General features: G+C 44.6%; 2 protein-coding genes across 4 annotated transcripts in view; one reads left to right on the forward strand and one right to left on the reverse strand.

The window, feature by feature from the left end:
- The window catches only part of GDF9 (growth differentiation factor 9), a 57939-nt gene that overhangs the window by 20274 nt on the left and 16861 nt on the right, over positions 1-20804 (reverse strand). The window lies entirely within an intron of this gene.
- SHROOM1 (shroom family member 1) overlaps positions 1-20804 on the forward strand; it is a 52923-nt gene that overhangs the window by 1380 nt on the left and 30739 nt on the right. The window contains exon 2 of one of the 3 annotated variants that reach the window (XM_083487842.1): positions 4503-4646. The exons of the other annotated variants lie outside the window; for them this stretch is intronic. The gene's annotated coding sequence lies outside the window, so the exon portion shown is untranslated. The remainder of the gene's footprint in view (positions 1-4502; positions 4647-20804) is intronic. 3 annotated transcript variants of the gene reach the window in all.

Below are 20804 nucleotides of genomic sequence, written 5' to 3' on the forward strand. Positions count from 1 at the left end.
CATATAGGAGCAGGGCTGGCCCAAGACATTTTGGCACCTGAGGTGGACTCCCAAATGGCACCCCCCCCTCCTCACCAGGAAGAAGGAGTGAGGGGAGATCTACCTCAGGAACAAGGGGGAGGGAGGAGAAAGATTGGCATTGGGATCTGCTGCCCCTGTGAATTCTGCCTCCAGAGGCTATTACCTTGCCTCTTGAATCAGCTGGCACTGAATAAAGATCTACATTTGGATCTGCTACCCCAGTAGACCCTGCTGCCTGAGGCAGTTGCCTTACCTTGCCTCATGGGTGGGCCGGCCCTATACAGGAGTCTCATAGCTGCTTTGAGAAAAGCAGGTTATAGCAGAATAACAGTGCCTTCTACCAGCTTTGGCTAGTAGCCCAAGTGCAACCCTATCTAGATGAGGATAACATGTCTTCAGTGATCTATGCCCTGGTAACCTCACCACAGGATTACTACAACGTTTTAGGGGGCCTGCAACTGCAGGTTGTGCAGAATTCAGCAGCCAGATTATTGAAAGGAATCACACAGTCCAAATGCATAAATCCAGTACTGCGCTGGCTGCTAATTTGTTTCTGGGTCCAATTCAAGGGGCTGGTGTCAACCTATAAAACCTTGTGTGGCTCAGGTTCTTTGTGCCTTGTGGGAAACTTTTCTGCATATGAGCCTGCCTGGATCCTGTGGTCAGCATTACAGGTGCTTCTCTGTATGCTTCCAGCCAGCGAGGGTTCAGAGGGCAGTGAGAAGACTGTGCGTCTTGTTAGTAGTGGCCCCCTGTCTTTGGAATGCTCTCCCCAGGTATTCCTGGTGCCAACACTGACAAATTTTCAGTGTCAAGCAAATCTATTTCTTGCTCCCTAGGTATGTATTTGTTAATTTTTGTTTGCAACAGCTAGTGGTATTCCCTTCTTTGGGGGCTTTTTCTGGGAGTTAGAGCTGAGTTGTGTGTGGAAGGATTGTTTTTCTGATTTGATTAGCTTGTGTTGCATGTTGGTTTTAAATATGTTGTATTGTATATTTTACTAATATTTGTGCGTTTCTTTGAGACATTTGTGTAAAATGGCTAAACTCAGTAATGAAAATGAGAGATTTGCTGTTCAGTCCTTTGCATATTTACTCAGAAGTAAATTCCATTATGTCCAATAGGTCTTATCCCCTAGTTGGCATACATAGGCTAGCTGACTTAATCTGTGACTGTGTTGCGTGATCATTGCCAGGAAACTTAAAACAGATATGTAATAATCGCTTTTTAAAAAAAATATTAAGAACATTTCAATCATATTCAAAAACCACCTATTTCACTTAATGTAGTTCTGCTTTCAAGTGGAAATACCATACAAAAATACCATACAAACCCATTCGAAAGATTTTTTGGGGATTAATGGCTAAAATTAATCCTGTTTCACTAAACTAAAGATGCATAAACTCAAGGAGAAATTTTATTTTAAAAAATTCTAGTCAATAAATTTATATCCTGCTTTTTAGATTTTCTTTTGACAAGGTGGCAAACAGTAATACATAAGTTAAACAATACATAACACTATATACAACACTGCAATAAAACACTGAATATAAAAACAAAATACTCATAAGAGGAATAATAGGAATCAGCCAGTCAAAGTCTATAATTCTCAAGGTTTTACTGACTTTACTATGGTTGGAAAAAGTTCTACAACCAAAATTGTTAAATTGCATCAGATAAGATATTGGTCTCAGTTAGAAACTTTGTATAGGAGGTATGGGCTTCTAACAAGGATGCTATTTCAGTAATGATTGAGAGTCTGAGAAAGCTTTAGAGGCCCACTTTTGGATATATTAAATATTAAACTGCAAAAGCAGTGTATTTTTAAGTGCATTTGTTATGAAAGGTTAAAAATACCCACCACAGCTATAGCAGTAGCAATGCATCATCATCAAAGGTTAAACAGGTTGAAGCAGAGGCATTTCTGCCCTGGAATGCAGACCGAAAATCAGCTCATTAACTGGTTGATAAAATTATTTTAATATGGGACCTGGGATGGCATTAAACTACCCATTAATATAACGATTTCTGCTTGTGAAATAGAAATTTCCCCCACTCCTCTGGTGTGCCCTATGCCTCCACGATCTGCTAGAGGGGGCAGGGAGAACTCATAGAACAGATTAATGGGTATACAGAAGGAAGAGGGAGATGGGACCAAATTACGCACTGTCAAAAATGGAGAACAAAAGAAGTCACAGGGATGCATAAAGTGAACATATGCTAATTTATATGTAAAGATGCACATTTAGAAATAATTACTATGATTTTAATTGAAATAGATATCACCATTGTTGGGGAGACTGTAACCAAGGAGACTTGCATGCCTGCTAAGGATAGACAAATCTGTCGATTTCGGTTTCTACCAATTCCTTGTTTTTCCATTCTTAAGTTTAATTCTACCCATTTCCACATCAGTCTGTTGTTGTTTTTTAAGTTAGCATTCAAATTCGTATGCGTTTTTGCAGACAATTTTGCTGGCTACACACATAATTGCAAGTTATTCTAACATAGTGCATTTGTGTACATTATGTTTTACTAGTATGAGCATTTTTGTGTGTGTGCACTTTTTCGTAATATATGCTTCATTGTACTGAGGGGGAGGGGTGTGAGTTGGAGAACTTTTCATTGAAAAATTCAGAGAAGTGCAAATTTCCCAGGCTTTTAAAGTTGTTAATAATAATAATAATAATAATAATAATAATAATAATAATAATTAATAATTAATAAATTTATTATTTATATCCCGCCCATCTGGCTGGGCCTTCCCAGCCACCCTGGGCGGCTTCCATAGAAACCAAAAATACACTAAAATATCACACGTTAAAAACTTCCCTGAACAGGGCTGCCTTAAGATGTCTTCTGAATGTCAAGTAGTTGTTTATCGCTTTGACATCTCGTGGGAGGGCGTTCCACAGGGCGGGTGCCACTACCGAGAAGGCCCTCTGCCTGGTTCCCTGTAGCTTTGCTTCTCGCAATGAGGGAACCGCCAGAAGGCCCTCGGTGCTGGACCTCAGAGTCCGGGCAGAACGATGGGGGTAGAGACGCTCCTTCAGGTATACTGGACCGAGGCCGTTTAGGGCTTTAAAGGTCAGCACCAACACTTCGAATTGTGCTTGGAAATGTACTGGGAACCAATGCAGATCTCTCAGAACCGGTGTTATGTGGTCCCGGCGGCCACTCCCAGTCACCAGTCTAGCTGCCGCATTCTGGATTAATTGCAGTTTCCGGGTCACCTTCAAAGGTAGCCCCACATAGAGCGTGTTGCAGTAGTCCAAGCGTGAGATAACCAGAGCATGCACCACTCTGGCGAGACAGTCCGCAGGCAGATAGGGTCTCAGCCTACGTACCAGATGGAGCTGGTAAACTGGTAAACAGCTGCCCTGGACACAGATTTGACCTGTGCCTCTGAGTTTTATCTGCTTTCATCTGCTATTTTTAATTGCTGGTTTCTTTCTAAGTTTCTTTCTTCTGATTTTATCATTTTGTTTCTGATTTTGTATGTATTTTGTTGTGAGCTGCTCTGGGAACCATTTGACTGAAGGTCGGTATATAAGGTTATATACAGAGTATAGAAGAAGTAATGGCCAAACTTTGAAATCAAGTGAAAGGTCCATGATTGACTTGATCAGTGTTTTATTTTTATTAAAAAGCAACTGGCAGGCTGCCTCCAAATTCGACTGGAGCTGGGGGTTAGGAGGTGGATGCTGTATAATTTCCCAACCTAAATAATGAAATAATCTAATTTAAGGAGGGTGTGTGTGATTTAGGGAGAAAAGGTTAAGCACCACAACTCCAATCAAATTTGAACCCCCACCCCCACCCCATGCACAGCTGCTTTTAAGTAAAAAAACAAAACATTGGTACCTCCATCAATAATGATCATGGAGCTTGTGTAAGAAGCATGGATCTCCTGTGTAATGTGTAGTTTGGTCTGTGGCTGGCCAGGAATATAGGATGCTTTTGAGGACTACTAACCCTGGTCTGAACCATGGCAAGGATTATGGTCCTCTGCTCGCAAGTGGTCCCCCTAGCCTTTAACATGCATGTTAGAGGGGTTGTGGGACACAACATCTTCTCACCATCTGTATCTGAAGCAACAGCAAATGTGTTGCAGGTACTCCTGCTCTTTGTATGTGGCCTCATCCAGGGCAAATGAAGTTATGCCAGTGACATTGTCATCTCCTGCTTTAAGAGTAGAAAGTTGAAGAATACTTCTTGTGCCAGAATTGGGAACCTAATGGCTGCTTTTAGATGATCATATCTCTGTTTAATAAACCAAGATATGAATGAGTCTTTATTTGTTTCTCCGTTAAGTTTGAGGTACTATTGTCAGGTAATTAAAATTCATGTAGTTCTTCTGAGGCCAGCAGAACAGATGTATTTTGATCGTATCTTCATCTGCATGTCAGGAAACAAACAAGAATGTGTCATTTTGCTTTGTGTCTCCTTTTCCCTTCACTAAAAACCCTACTTGATTTCAGATGACATTGGCAATGTGTGTGGCAAAGGAAGGCTGCATAGTTCTGATTTAAATTGTTCTGTTGTCAGCACTCCTTGCCCACCTTTCATCACCATTTGTGCAGTGAGATCAGAGAGGGTCAACGCAGACTTCTTGTTCAGTGTGGGTAAGTGGCATGCGGGAAATTAAGTAACTGCAACTGTGGGTGGGTCTCATGTCTGCAGACATCCCTGAAAGATGCCCTTTGGCTTCAGAGGCCTCCAAAAGGCTTTTAAATAATAAACACTGTGGAATGTTAATGTACTCTTTGTATACATGAAAATGTAAATAAATGCTGTTCTGGTATTTTATAAATAACTCCCACATCTGGGGAAAAGCTGGATTGCCCAAAGGAGGGCAAACTGGAGTGACCACACAGGGTGAAACTATACTGCTGTCCACTTTAATAGTAAAACTTGCATTGACTTAAGGGATGAACAGGATTTTTACACAAGGGCTCAGCTTTATTACAGATAAATTGTCACTTGATACAAATGAGCATTGGTTCATTTTCTGCAATGTTTACTCCTTGGAACACAACCAACCACAAAGTTGCCTTTTACATGTTCCACTGAAAAATGAATGGTGAATCCTTTGAATATCTGGGAGATTCATGCATACACTGGAACTTCTGCTGAAGTTTATGCTGAAAGGTTTGCTGAGTGAGCATCTCTTTCATTGGTTCATAAGATTCAATAAAATGTGGGCTTGGCTCCAACAATTCAGATCTAGCTTTTAGTAAGGTCCCCTTTTACTTTTGTCTAGAAATCCGTTCATCAACCCGTCAGCATGATCATGCTTTATATTCCATTTTTTCCTGGCAAACAACAGCTAAAGCTACAATGATGCTTTCTTCCTCATTGACTCTGGCATTCAGAATAAATAGGAATGCTGGCCAACAACCCTGCCACAAAAATTTATTGTCCTGTGTCCACTGTCTTTAAAGTATGCCTTTTCCTTAAAAAAGAACAACAATCATTAAAAAAGTGCCCATTTTTAATTTGTTAAAGAGGCCCATCCAAATCATGTTACCCTTCTGCGGTAGCCATCAACTCCATGGTGGTATAAGAAAGCCTAAATGGATGAACTGCATGCCAAGTAAGAATTTCAAACACTCAGAGCTCAGTTTCCACCAGGAATGTTTGTTTTGTAGCACCAAAAAAGAGATCATTCCATCCTCCTGCCTCATATTTGCAGCAGGCACATGTTCTGCATTACTAGGGGATTTGTACCTTTAAGGAGCCTTCCAATTAAAAGTGAACTGAGCTCATGCTCTTCATATTTTGGTTTAATCCACAAAGGGTGTACACTTTCTTCATGGTGGCAAATGTCCAATTTGCATGTGCCCAAACTCTCCCAGCTTCTTCTTACACTATTATTAGAAGGCCATTTTAAGTAGCAGCTCACTGCAGGCTGCAATTCATGAACAGTTTTTATTTATTGTTTTTGCATATGGTGGATCTATTAACTACAAAGCTAGACATCTGTATTCCACCATGCATCACTTCGTTGCCGGTCAAACTCTCCTTGTGGAATGCAAATTTCACTATGATCCAAATTCTGAAAGCAGCTGTACCTTTTCAATATCTGAAAACAGCTGGAGTTTTTTGGTTTGGTGTGCATGTTTTCCAATAGAGAAATTTCACCGGTGCACCCTCAAGAAGAGCCTCATATAATTTGTTAGTTACAGTCATGCCTGGGATGCCAATAAGAAAGTAAAGGAACCTGGCAATGGGAGCTCACCCTGTCGTGCTCTGTCCCAGCTCCTGCCAACCTAGCAGTACAAAAGCACACCAGTGCAAGTAGATAAATAGGTACCGCTGTGGCGGGAAGAGAAACAACATTTCCGTGCGCTCTGGTTTCTGTCACAGTGTTCTGTTGTGCCAGAAGTGGTTTAGTCATGCTGGCCACATGACTTGGAAAGCTGTCTGAGGACAAATGCTGTCTCCTTTGGCCTGAAAGCGAGATGAGCACCGCAACCCCATAGTCGCCTTTGACTGGACTTAACTGTCCAGGGGTCCTTTACCTTACCTTTTTTTATAGGAACCTGGCACCTAAGAACAGAAGAGGAGCTTTGTAGGTCTACTGAGGGACCATCTGCTAGGGACATTAATTGGGTGTACGTCCTGGCAGGCAGGGTTTCAAATAGAATTCTATTAGTGGAGCCTCACATCTGGGTTATTGATTGACACCTGTTTTGAAGCTGATACCGATGAAATAAAGACCTCATATTGGGCTTTGGCAAAGATGACAAAACCAACCACTCTTAACAACAAAACCTAGCCATGGTGGTGGCTGGATTGTCTTACATTTGGCTTGAAGAAAGGCGCTTGATTGCCGTAGTTGTCTTTTTCCCTTTCTGGGGGATTAAATAAATAAATCCCACTTGTGCTCTACACATGCAAAGCTTCTACATTTCAGCCTGTAACCCATAAATCCACCTCCTGGCACCAGAAACTTGGCCCAGGCACAATAGAAACTTAGGTCTGGCTTTTTCACTAGCTCTTGTTTACTTGGCCCGAATTTCAGCTTTGTAATGAGTTTCAGATTTCAGGACAGAAGTGAACAGGTAGATTCCACTTCCTGCCTCATCTCAGTGGACTGGAGAATGGTGTCCCTTTTTATTTCAGGCCACCAGTTTAAATCCAACCCACGCTGCTGCTGTTTGACTCTTTATCGCATCGGCATCCAAGAGGCAGATTTAGGATGCCTAGTTGCCCCTGTGATGAACAGAAGTGACACATTACCCAAGAGGCATTGAAATAAGACCACAAGGCTCTTTTATTTCACATTGTTTCCCTGTAGGAGCCTGTTCCCGTGACACAAGATGCCCGTCAAACTTCAGCTATTCAAATGGCTGTGACATCTTGCATGCCAGCTACAGTAATACAACTTTAATGTCCTGTTCTATATTTGGCACAATGTTCTCGCTTGGGGGACTTCAACAAGTTGCAACTTTTAAATTGCAGTTGGAAGTGGCAAGGCTGCTCTCCCACCCCACCCACATCTAGTTAAGCAGGTCAAAAAAACAACAAGGATTGCTTGGTGACCCAAGGTTGTAGTTCATGCAGCTACACGAAGAAGAAGAAATGCACCTGACTGACCTCATGTTCATTTCACCTGGAAATGGAGCACTTTGTACACTAATGGAACTAGATGTTACAGCAGACACCAAGTCTTTTTTAGCTCCTGTAATCCACATTGATGCTGCCATATCAGCAAGTCTGCCTATAGCTTGTCAGAAAGTGAGAGGAAAAGTGGGGTGGCCTCACGTACTCCAGGTCTACCCACCACTGGGATATAGGTTCTGGCCAGTTATGTTCCTGACAAGCAGAAAAAGGTTGTTCATCCCTGATCTAGAAGATTATTTTATGCAAAAGAAGAGTGTCCATTTGAAAGAGTACCTATTATTTGGATTATTAGTTCATTCTGTCCAAAGGAACATGGGAATCGCAACAGTTTCTTCACCATGTTAACACGTGTGATCCAATAGTGAGTGAATGTGATGTTTACGAGGATGGCTGCTGTGGTTGGGGAAAGGGGCCTATTTTCTAAAAAAATAATCCTGAAGATAGGATGAGAATTCCCTCAAAAGAGCCACTCTTGCCAGAAACATTAATCTGACTGACTGCTGTTTAAATTCCATTGCCTACCCTGTCTTCACTTAAATCCATATTCTTCAACAGGTTGTTTTAAAAATATGTTTTCCATCTTAGATGCTAATGTATTTCTGGGAGAACTGGAATTTGACTAATCTTTCATTTAAAGTAGAAATCATTGAATACTCAGGATTTGGGGTCAAATCTCAGGGTGTGTGATATGCTGTGCCCCTTTTTCTGTTAGAATTAAGATGCCACTACATACAGATTTGTTGGTGTGTACTGTATAGGCTAAGGAATGAGGGTGGCTGTGGGTTAAACCACAGAGCCTAGGGCTTGCTGATCAGAAGGTTGACAGTTCGAATCCCTGCAACGGGGTGAGCTCCTGTTGCTCGGTCCCTGCTCCTGCCCACCTAGCAATTCAAAAGCACGCCAAAGTGCAAGTAGATAAATAGGTACCGCTCCAGTAGGAAGGTAAATGGCATTTCCGTGTGCTGCTCTGGTTCACCAGAAGTGGCTTAGTCATGCTGGCCACATGACCCGGAAGCTGTACGCCGGCTCCCTTGGCTAATAAAGCGAGATGAGTGCCCCAACCCCAGTGTTGTCCGTGACCAGACCTAATGGTCAGGGGTACCTTTACCTTTTACTGTATAGGTAATAACATGCAAAAAAACCAACAACCCCATTCAGGCATTTGGGCTGGAAAACATGTGGGCTTAAAGTTGTGATGAAATATGCACCCATACCCAACCCCTCATGTCTCTGCATGGGCCTGTTCCACTTCCTGCCTTTCCATACTCAGGGGATTCTAAGTGAATTTGGGCAAAAGTGTTTTGAATCCTCCTTGCTCTCAGAAACCGTGATAATGCATGAACACAATTGTGGTTCTCTGTGCATGTGAGCTAAATGCTCATTATTACTGGTTTCCTCAACGTCATTCAAAGGTCTTCCCTCAATGCTGCGTCACTCTTTTTAAGAATTCATCATTGTATGGTCAAAATGAAATCTATTCTGTCTGAGAGATTGCCAGCACCCACCCACACACTGAGCATTGTAATCTTAGCCTTCAACTGTGGAATGTAGTTGTACACGTGTTATGGCCGAGCATCCATTGTGTGATGTAACTGTGGTGGTTATCTATTGTTCTATCCAGCCAGTGTATTTTTAATTTCTGGGTTTGATTAAATGATTAACAGTGCAATAGTGTGCGTGTCACAAGGAAGCCCCTTTGAGTTCAGTGAGACTTACCACCACCCCAAGTAATTATAAATATGCTCCAAGCCATAAGCAGTTCTTAGTTTGAGAACTTTTCAGAATAGAAGTCTCCTTCTCTCTCTTGTATTTGAGGGCTGTATTATTTATTTAGGCACCCTGTAATAAAGATGCCATTGTTTCAGAGCCCTGGCAGAGAAAGCAGAGAGCCAAGCTTTGCCTCGACCACGTAACAATATCGGCCACCCCAGCAGAAGCCACCCTCCTCCTTTATTTATTTATTTGCTGCTGCACACAATGACAAAAACAGCTAACTGGCATGCCTCTCCCTTTGTAGTGCATGCTCAACTCTGGGCATAGCTGTCAAGTTTTCCCTTTTCTTGCAAGGAATTCTAACCGGAATAAGGGAATTTCACTTTAAAAAAGGGAAAAGTTGACAGCTATGTCTCTGGGGAAGGATGAAATGCATGGTGCTTGCTTTATCTCTTTGATTGTTGACAATGATGTCTTTTTTAATGTTGGTTGTTAATTGTGCTTTTAATGCTTGTTGTGCGCCGTCCAGGGACCTGTAGGTGTTACTCAACTGACTTGTTGCATTAGCACAAGGATTACCTCTAGCACAATGGGACTTCCCCTCCTCCCAATGCGCGGCAGCCCCTCCCCTCCCCAGATGTGCTCCAGAGGGTTGCGGGGGGGGACGTCCCAGAATAAATTTAGGGGTTCATGGAGTGTTGAGCTGTAATTCTTGTGCTAAGAGGTCCCTGACATGATGCCATGCTGAATACAACCCTGTATCTTCTTTATTTGCCCTGTTTTTCATACTGTAACATAACCCCTATATCAGGGGTAGGCAACCTAAGGCCAGTGGGCTGGATGTGGCCCAATCGCCTTCTCAATCCGGCCCGCGAACGGTCTGGGAATCAGCGTGTTTTTACATGAGTAGAATGTGTGCTTATATTTAAAATGCATCTCTGGGTTATTTGTGGGGCATAGGAATTCGTTCATTCCCCCCCCCCAAAAAAAAATAGTCTGGCCCACCACATGGTCTGAGGGACGGTGGACTGGTCCATGGCTGAAAAAGGTTGCTGACCCCTGCCCTATATGTTGTGAGGGAAGGACCATGGTTCAGTGGTTCAGCATCTGCTTTGGATGCAGAAGGTCCCAGTTTTAATCGGTGGCATCTCCAAGAAGGGCTGGGAATGTCCCCTCTCTGAAAGCCTGGAGATCTGCTGCCAGTCAGAGCTAGATGGACCAATAGTCTGACTCAGTATAAAATGGCTTCCTATGTTTGTATATTCTCTTGTGATCATAGAAGATATTGGATAAAACACTGGTGAAATTCTTTTTAGCTTGCATGTAGAAGAAGTTAGTCACACTTTAGTCCCATTGAAATCAGCAGGTAAACATTTAAATCAATGTGACGTATCAATGGAAATAACTAAATGTCCTTTGGATCCAATCCGTTGTTTTTCTCTCTAATTAGAATTTACAGGAAAATGGCGCCTGGTCAGAATTCAAATAGGAAACCCATAATGATGTGAGAATTGGATACGGCAGAATAGGAGCTGAAGTTAAGGAAGATGGGTCAAGCAGAAAACTGAATCTTGCTTAGAAATGCTCAAGACCCAAGTACTCATTAGCCATGAGTAGAAATGCTGTGACCTGGAGGCTGCTAATGGATCATAATGGATCCCAAGCCAGTCAGGAAACCATGCTGGAGGCCACTCAGAGCCTGAATGTCCAGGGTAATGGCCAAGAAAGATGGCTTGGGTTTTATTTTCAATTCTCAGCCAATTTGGAGTATTCTGACTTGTTTCGCTATTATAACAATATACTGTACATTCTCCTCTTCTGCCACCGAATACCTGCATAATCCTTGCATGGTTTCAGAGGTTATTGATAGATATCAGTTGAAACACACATTCTGAAGACCAATTGATTTTGGACGCAGGACGATTTAGCCAACGGAATAGTTTGTTTCATTTGTTTGTGACTGCCAGACTCTGCACAATGTGGAGCAAGAGATCAGGCAGAAACACTTAGGGGGATGTTTGCAGAGTTGGGCGATGTGGAGAAAGCCATCCATCATGCTTGGGGACAAAACGGAGGTATAATAACCCTTCCCCACTATTTTAAGAGAGATTTGGATATCCCAGGTACAAAATCGACACCTGGAGATTTCTTTGGTGTGTATATACATGTGTGTCTGTGTGTTTATTCAAAAGTACAGTTTATAACAATAAAAAATACACTTGGAGACTTCTGACTCCCAATGAAAATCAATGAATTTGGCTGATTGCAGTCCTGTGCATACCTCCATAGACGTAGTCCCCATTTAGTTAAATGAGACTTACTCTAAGGAAAGAGGGTATAGGATTGCCACTCCAGAGAGCAGCTGCCTTTTTGGTTTGGAATGTGCCCTTGTCTCCTAAATCCCATGTAGGACTGGTTCAGGGACTTTTGCCACTGTCGGTGAGACAGGACTCCCCCCCCCCCCGTTATATCAGAGGATTCTGAAGCACAGCTTCAGTTAGCATTAGATACCAGACGTGCTAGAAGCAGTGTAATAGTAGAAGAGGACAGGAATGTGTTTCCTTAAGCTGCTGGTGAGGTCAGGGAAGCTCAGTCTAGGTGGTTAGGTCTAAAATGCTGAATAAAGAATTGGTAAAGCCAAGAAAGGTATAGGCCTGTTTGTAAGAGTCTAGACACAGGCTTCTAACACAGCCCACAGCACTAGGATTCTGCTAATCCAGATGGCTGTTCCCTACCAGATGGGGAACCTGTGGCCCTCCAGATGTTGGACTGCAGTCCCCGTCACTGGGAGCTGGCCTGGGCCTAGATAGTTGAACTGGCTCTGACCACCAGGTCCAAACATCTGTTTCCAGCTCATTCATCCTTGCTTGACTGGTTATCATATTACTGGTTATCATATTACAACTTTACTTTTACAGTGGTACCTCGGGTTAAGAACTTAATTCGTTCTGGAGGTCCATTCTTAACCTGAAACTGTTCTTAACCTGAAGCACCTCTTTAGCTAATGGGGCCTCCTGCTGCCGCTGCGCCGCCACCGCACGATTTCTGTTCTCATCTTGAAGCAAAGTTCTTAACCCGAGGTACTATATCTTGGTTGGCAGAGTCTGTAACCTGAAGTGTCTGTAACCTGAAGCATCTGTAACCCGAGGTACCGCTGTATTTCTATCTATTCTCCTTCACTGTTGCACAGCATTACAATGTATGTAAGTTATTATGGTGACAGACAGCCCCAGAAACCAAAGCAGAAAGACCCAGTTAAAGGTTTTACACTGACCTTAGTTAAGGATGGGAACAAGGAAGGCAATGCAACTCATCCTGCACTGCAGTCCTGATGAATGTGGCTCACGGCTAAAAACGAACAAATTTCCATGCCTTGGTTTTGTTAGCTCTGTCGTAGGGGTGGATTTTATTAAGAGCAGAGCAGTGGAGTGTATTGCTAGAGAAAATGCACTGTTTAAGCAGAGACCCGGCTTGTAAAAAGGTTTGCTTTTCATGAATTCAGTTTGAAATCAGAGGGAAGGCAAAAGGCTCTGAGTTTATGGTAGTTTATGTCTGTGAAAATGATGGTGTAGACTAAAAAACTGACATATGCACATTTTCCCTTGCTTGGGCCTCTTGGGCAGTAATGATAGAGGGTATTTTTCTGCTTCACCACAACTCATTATATTTATACACATTATATTATACCAACACACACACATCTGCTGGAAAATTGCTATTCTGCCCAGACCAAGATCACAGTATCCCATTTCTTGTATTGTCAGCTATAGCCAGATTGCAGTCTTTAACGGGATCTCATTTACCCCTTAGCTTCAGGCAGCTCAGATAAAGCCCAGAAAGACAGGTTGTAATCCAAGACCTTGTTTGAGACTTCAAATGCCCTGAGAGATGCTGATCACCAAAGTTTGCCAGAGGGTTCGGAGGGTAATTGTCAGTTAAACCTGTGTTTGCTGCGAGAAAAACAGTGTTATGTAGATAAGCCTCATGAACTCTGTGGAATGATGGCTTGACTCTGGGCTTGTCCGCCCTGAACTTTACCATGCATCTGAGGCTGTCTGAGTCCAAGATTTCTGGGCATCCATGCTTTTGTTGACTAAATTTGGATTTCCTCAGACCTTGAAAAATCCAAAAAAGTAAAGCAAAACCCAAAGTAAATCTGCTGCTATACAGACTGTGGCTGTTTGCCTTCTAGTCAGTCTATCAACAGTTGGCACCTGGGCAGCTGATGGCACAGGCACAGTGAAATATACTCAGAGTCGCATAGTGATTTCATGCTCTTTATTGCATCTCATAAACAGTGAATTCTCCCCGAAAACCTCAGGCTTTATATACATTATTTACACAATGGGTCCCGTGTGATTGGCTGACTCTGCTTCCCTCATAGAGCCTGATTGGGCTGCTCCTGCAGGCCAACCCAGTTGCTGCATTCTAGAATCCTAGCTCAGTACATAATACACAGTACATAACACACAGTCTTCCTCAGACTCTGAAGGCCTTCTGGTGGTTCCCTCACTGTGAGAAGTGAGGTTACAGGGAACCAGGCAGAGGGCCTTCCCGGTAGTGGCGCCCACCTTGTGGAATGCCCTCGCATCAGATGTCAATGAAATAAACAACTACAGTGGTACCTCGGGTTAACAACTTAATTCGTTCTGGAGGTCCGTTCTTAACCTGAAACTGTTCTTAACCTGAGGTACCACTTTAGCTAATGGGGCCTCCCGCTGCCACTGCGCTGCCACTGAGCGATTTCTGTTCTCATCCTGAAGCAAAGTTCTTAACCTGATGTACTATTTCTGTGTTAGTGGAGTCTGTAACCTGAAGCGTCTGTAACCCGAGGTACCACTGTATCTGACTTTTGCAAAACATCTGAAGGCAACTCTGTTTAGGGAAGTTTTTAATGTTTGATGTTTTATTGTGTTTTTAATATTCTGTTAGGAGCCTGGCCAAAGTGCACTTCTGGGCATACACGGCGAAATGCGGAAGCATACACTTCCAGGTTTGCAGCATTTGTAACCCAAACTTTATGTATCCAGGGCAGTATGTAACTAGAGGGTCCACTGTATTGTCATTGTTTAGGAGCCCCCCCCCCCTTTAGTTCTGTAAATTTAAGTTGCCTTAAAATGTTTTTAACATTGTGTTTTAATTGCTATAACCTGACCTGGGACCAGGGGATGAAGGATGAGTAATAAATTGTCATAATAATAATAGCTAGGAGAAAATCAGCTGTGGAGGTGGAATGCAAGGGAGAAGTGCTGGGTGGGAAGAAGGTTAAGTCTGGCATAGGCAAACTCGGCCCTCCAGATGTTTTGGGACTACAACTCCCATCATCCCTAGCTAACAGGACCAGTGGTCAGGGGTGGTGGGAGTTGTAGCCTCAAAAACATCTGGAGGGCCGAGTTTGCCTATGCCTGGGTTAAGTACACACCATCACTATCAGTTCCCCTCCACATGTTATATTCAGGTTTCTGTAGTTAGGTTTCCCCTGAATGTCCAGTCTGGCCCAGAAGGTGGTGCCTTCCCCACAGATTTTTTTGCTTATAAATCAGGTGAAGCTACAGGTGCCAACCCTGTAGGCGAATGGAATCTGAAGAATTTAGTTTAATATTTACCTTAGCCATTTGTACTTTGATAAGCAATGGGTCATTCACAGCTGGGTACAAGACATAACACTGGTAGGCTAGTCATGATGTTTGCTTTACATTTCACATGCTTATTGATCGCATTCTTTTGAGGACGGCTGGATTTTGAAAAAAAGATTAATGGCAGGTGGTGGTGGTTGTCTCACATTTCTGAGAAGCCATTGGGAAAAGGCCTGCTCAGTACCTAAATTACTGATATGAAACCCATAAATTAACTACAAATTAGATTCTCTCGCCAGCTGCAAGACAATGGACCAAGCAGGCTATTCAGGGCCTGCCCCAATAACATCTTATGACCCTAAAGATGTTTCTAAATGTGCTGCTCTGTTTTTGCTTTTTAGGGTTTTGTTGCTGTTTTGTTTGATACAGCATTACATTGTATTATATTGTAGCTTGTCAGTTTCATTGTTATAAATATTGTATTTGGTTTTTTGTAAACCTCTTGGAGACTGTTTTGAGGATTAAGCGCTATACAAATATATTAAATAGGCAAATAAAAATGAACCCCATAAGGCATTGCAGAATAAAATGAGCAGAGAGTGAGAGGCTGGTGGTTGTCTGAGGACTTTAAGAAAAAGGCCCTGGTCAGAACACAGGAAAGAGCCCCAGCCAGATCAAGCTAAAGGCCAACCAGTGCTGGAGGCAATAAACCTCTGAAAACCAGTTACTGGGAACAAAAGGAGGGGAGAGTGCTATTGCCTTCAGGTACTCCATGCAGGCAGTGGTGGACTTTGGGCTCTCAAATTTCAGGGGCACCCTGTGTCACCGCTGCCTGCAAGCAGAACCTGAAGGCAATAGCACTCTCCTCTCCTGTTGTTACCAGTAACTGGTTTTCAGAGATGAAATGCTCAGAGCAGTGTGATGCAGTGGGCTATGCCTCTGAATACCACTTTCTGAGAATCTGTACTGTTGCAACTTAGGTCCTGGTTGTGGGCTTCCTGTGGGCCTCTGATTGGTCCTTGTGAGAACAGAATGCTGGACTAGATAGCCCACTGGCCTGATGCAGCAGAGCTCTTAGGTTCTTCTGAAAGATGGTTGGCTTTAGACTGAAGGTAAAGGGACCCCTGACCATTAGGTCCAGTCATGACCGACTCTGGGGTTGCAGCGCTCATCTCGCTTTATTGGCCGAGGGAGCCAGCGTACAGCTTCCAGGTCATGTGGCCAGCATGACTAAGCCGCTTCTGGTGAACCAGAGCAGCGCACAGAAACGCTGTTTACCTTCCCGCTGGAGTAGTACCTATTTATCTACTTGCCCTTTGACGTGCTTTTGAACTGCTAGGTTGGCAGGAGCAGGGACCGAGCAACAGGAGGTCACCCCGTCGCGGGGATTTGAACCGCCAAGCTTCTGATCAGCAAGTCCTAGGCTCTGTGGTTTAACCCACAGCGCCACCTGTGTCCCACTGGCTTTAGACTAGGAGGACATAAATTGCAAACCCTGCTTAGCCATGATGTTCATGAAGAAACATTGTGCTGGTCATATAAAGCAGTACAACTATCTCATCCTAGCCTATGTTTCAGGATTATTATGGGGAAATAAAACCATGGCCCTTTTAAAGGTGATGGCTGATTTCCTTCTTGCTTTCCACCATCCAGCCCCCTGCAATGGCAGCGTGTATTAAAGCACTTGGCTCCATTTGCTATTTCTCTGGCCTCTGATAATCACTTAGTTTAATGTAATCCCCACCCCCACCCCTGGCAGAGAATTACAATCACAACACCGAGTGCCTTCCCTTCAATATGCTTTGAGTTATCCCAGCAGTCTGCAATATGAGATTGCCAGGACATTTCTGGAAAGTAGCATTGTGGCTGTTTTTAGCCACAAAACAGTTTCTGAAAATAAAAGTGTCACTTTAGACATGAGCTGGATTTTCAGCAAATGAATGTGTTCCTTTCTTCCAGATGCAAAAGGTGCTTTGGCTGTGTGTAGTTATTGCTAGCTTTTCAAAACGGACGGAGACTGAAGCTGCTGGTTTCATCACTTTGCTTGGGAATGTAGAAAGCTTTTCTCAAGATGTGTTTTCTCTTCCAGAACGTTTACACATAAAGAGTAATGTTTTGGCATTGTTTGAGGATTTGCAGAGGCCTGGGGAAAAACTTAAGTGTGATCCATGCTCTTTGTGCAGATAATAATAATAATAATAATAATAATAATAATAATAATAATAATATATTATTTATACCCCGCCCATCTGGCTGAGTTTCCCCAGCCACTCTGGGCGGCTCCCAATCAGTGTTAAAAACAGTACAGCGTTACATATTAAAAACTTCCCTGAACAGGGCTGCCTTAAGATGTCTTCTGAATGTCAGGTAATTATTTATCTCTTTGACATCTGATGGGAGGGCGTTCCACAGGGCGGGCACCACTACCGAGAAGGCCCTCTGCCTGGTTCCCTATAGCTTTGCTTCTTGCAATGAGGGAACCACCAGAAGGCCCTCGGCGCTGGATCTCAGTGTCCGGGCTGAACATTGGGGGTGGAGACGCTCCTTCAGGTATACAGGACCGAGGCCGTTTAGGGCTTTAAAGGTCAGCACCAACACTTTGAATCGTGCTCAGAAACGTACTGGGAGCCAATGTAGATCTCTCAGAACCGGTGTTATGTGGTCCCAGCGGCCACTCCCAGTCACCAGTCTAGCTGCCGCATTCTGGATTAATTGCAGTTTCCGGGTCACCTTCAAAGGTAGCCCCACGTAGAGCGCATTGCAGTAGTCCAAGCGTGAGATAACTAGAGCATGCACCACTCTGGCGAGACAGTTCGCGGGCAGGTAGGGTCTTAGCCTGCGTACCAGGTGGAGCTGGTAGACAGCTGCCTTGGACACAGAGTTAACCTGCGCCTCCATGGACGGACAGCTGTGAGCCCAGAATGACTCCCAGGCTGCGCACCTGGTCCTTCAGGGGCACAGTTACCCCATTCAAGACCAGGGAATCCCCCACACCAACCCACTCCCTGTCCCCCCAAAACAGTACTTCTGTCTTGTCAGGATTCAACCTCAATCTGTTAGCCGCCATCCATCCTCCAACCGCCTCCAGGCACTCACACAGGACCTTCACTGGTTCTGATTTAAAGGAGAGGTAGAGCTGGGTGTCATCTGCATACTGATGAACACCCAGTCCAAACCCCTTGATGATCTCTCCCAGCGGCTTCATATAGATATTAAAAAGCATGGGGGAGAGGGCAGAACCTTGAGGCACCCCACAAGTGAGAGCCCAGGGGTCTGAACACTCATCCCCCACCACCACTTTCTGGACACGGCCCAGGAGGAAGGAGCGGAACCACTGTATGACAGTGCCCCCAGCTCCCAGCCCCTCTAGACGGTCCAGAAGGATGTTATGGTCGATGGTGTCAAAGGCTGCTGAGAGATCCAGCAGAACTAGGAAACAGCTCTCACCTTTGTTCCTAGCCCGCCGGAGATCATCAACCAGCGCGACCAAGGCAGTTTCAGTCCCATGGTGAGGCCTGAGTCCCGATTGGAAGGGATCCAAATGGTCCGTTTCCTCCAGGCGTGCTTGGAGTTGTTCAGCAACCACCCGCTCAATCACCTTGCCCAAGAATGGCAGATTTGAGACTGGGTGATAGTTGGCCAAATTGGCCGGGTCTAAAGATGTTTTTTTAAGAAGCGGTTTAATGACCGCCTCTTTCAGCGGGTCTGGGAAGGCTCCCTCACAGAGGGAAGCATTCACCACCCCACAGAGCCCATCGCCCAGCCCTTCCCGGCTCGCTTTTATCAGCCAGGATGGGCAAGGATCCAGGAGACAGGTGGTCGGTTTCACTTGTCCAAGCAGCCTGTCCACATCCTCGGAGGTAACAGATTGGAACTGATCCCATGTAACAGGACCAGACAGAACTCTAGCATTCTCCCGCCCTGGCCCTGCTCCCATGGTGGAGTCTACCTCCTTCTGAATCGGAGCGATTTTATCTGCAAAAAACTTTGCAAAAGCATTGCAGGAGATCTTGGGGTCCCTACCAGGCCCCGGTGGTACAGGTGGTTCCGATAGATTGCGAACCACCTGAAAAAGTCTCCTGCTGCTGTTTTCTGCAGATGCAATGGAGGCGGCGAAGAAGGCCCTCTTCGCCGTCGCCATTGCCACTTGGTAGGCTTGACGTTGAGCTCTAACCCGTGTCCAGTCTGATTCAGAATGAGTTTTCCGCCACCGGTGCTCTAGCCGTCTCAACGATTGTTTCATCACCCTCAGCTCCGGGGAAAACCATGGGGCTGTCCGGGCTCCATGCAATCGGAGAGGGCGCTTCGGAGCCAGACAGTCAATAGCCCTGGTTAACTCCGCATTCCAGCGTGCCACCAGGGAATCAGCTGAAAGGCTATCAACTTGGGATAAAGCATCCCCTACAACTCTCTGGAAGCCAATTGGATCCATTAAGTGGCGGGGGCGGACCATCCGAATCGGTCCCACCTCCCTGCAGAGGGGAAGGGTTGCGGAGAAGTCCAGTTGCACCAGGAAGTGATCTGACCATGGCACTTCTTTTGTTTCCCTTTTAGTTAGTGTCAGATCACCAACATCCATAGAGGTGAACACCAAGTCTAAGGCATGTCCACGGCTATGAGTTGGGCCAAACTTATTCAGGGACAGCCCCATGGAGGCCATGCTTTCCCCGAAGTCCCGAGCGGCCCCTTGTAAGGTCGTGTCGGCATGGATGTTAAAATCCCCCAGGACAACCAAGCTAGGTGTCTCCAGGAGCATATCCGCCACGACCTGAAGCAGCTCGGGCAGGGAATCCTTGGGCAGCGGGGAGGTCGGTACACCAGTAGGAATCCTGTACTGCCCCTATTGCCCAACTTCCAGAACATGCACTCAGAAAACTGGGTCTTCCCAATAGGACGCCTGGTGCAGACTAATGACTTCCTAAAAATCACTGCAACCCCCCCTCCCCGCCCACATGACCTGGGTTGCTGTGCGTAAGAGAAACCTGGTGGGCAAGCAGCGGCAAGGACAGGCCCATCTGCTTCATCCAACCAGGTCTCTGTCACACATGCCAGGTCAAATCCTCCATCCACAATCAGGTTGTGGATGGCAGTGGTTTTATTCATCATTGACCTGGCATTGCACAGCAACTCTTTCAGGTCGTGTGGGTTTCCCTTGCTGATTACTGTATCCTTCCGGTCAGGACCAGACCTGGAGGCAGGGATAGTCCTCAAACAACGACTAAACCTGCCTCCTTGGTAATGACATGGTCATAACTCCTCCTCCTGCCCGTGATCACTGAGATCCCCCCCTGTGGAACCTGCCCCACCCAATCTATTGGCTGAGGCCCACTCCCAGGCAGCCATGACCCTTCCCCTTAAAAAGCAAAATACAAACTTCTCAATAAACAAGTACGGGATTGGCTTGTTGGTTTACATCCCATCATATATTCAGAATGGCCTTGACATAAACATTGCATTCACCACTTGGGGTTGGAGGAAGTCCTGTTGATGTGTGTAATAGATGCAAAATTTACCCAGGGTCCTCCCTCCTGCTTGGGCCTTTGTAGTTTAGTTTACAATTCCAAGTGACATCATTTTACAATTCCAAGTGACATCATTAATTTAGAAGGTTTTCCAACCACTGGGTGTTATTCTCTGGGAATGCATCTCAAACAACCTCCAATTAATGGGGTTAATTTTCCATCCAAATCTAAAAAGTCTGTAGAATAGTGGGGAGGGAGTTTAGTAGAATATATATATATATATATATATATATATATATATATATATATATATATACCTCTACGGGGAGGAAACCTTCCAGCTGACAAGAACCTACGAGAAACTAGAAATCCGAAGAGCCACCATCTTATGTGATCTCTTGTT

This window comes from Podarcis liolepis (assembly GCF_965112155.1).
Source record: "Podarcis liolepis genome assembly, chromosome: 2".
Classification (NCBI taxonomy): domain Eukaryota; kingdom Metazoa; phylum Chordata; class Lepidosauria; order Squamata; family Lacertidae; genus Podarcis; species Podarcis liolepis.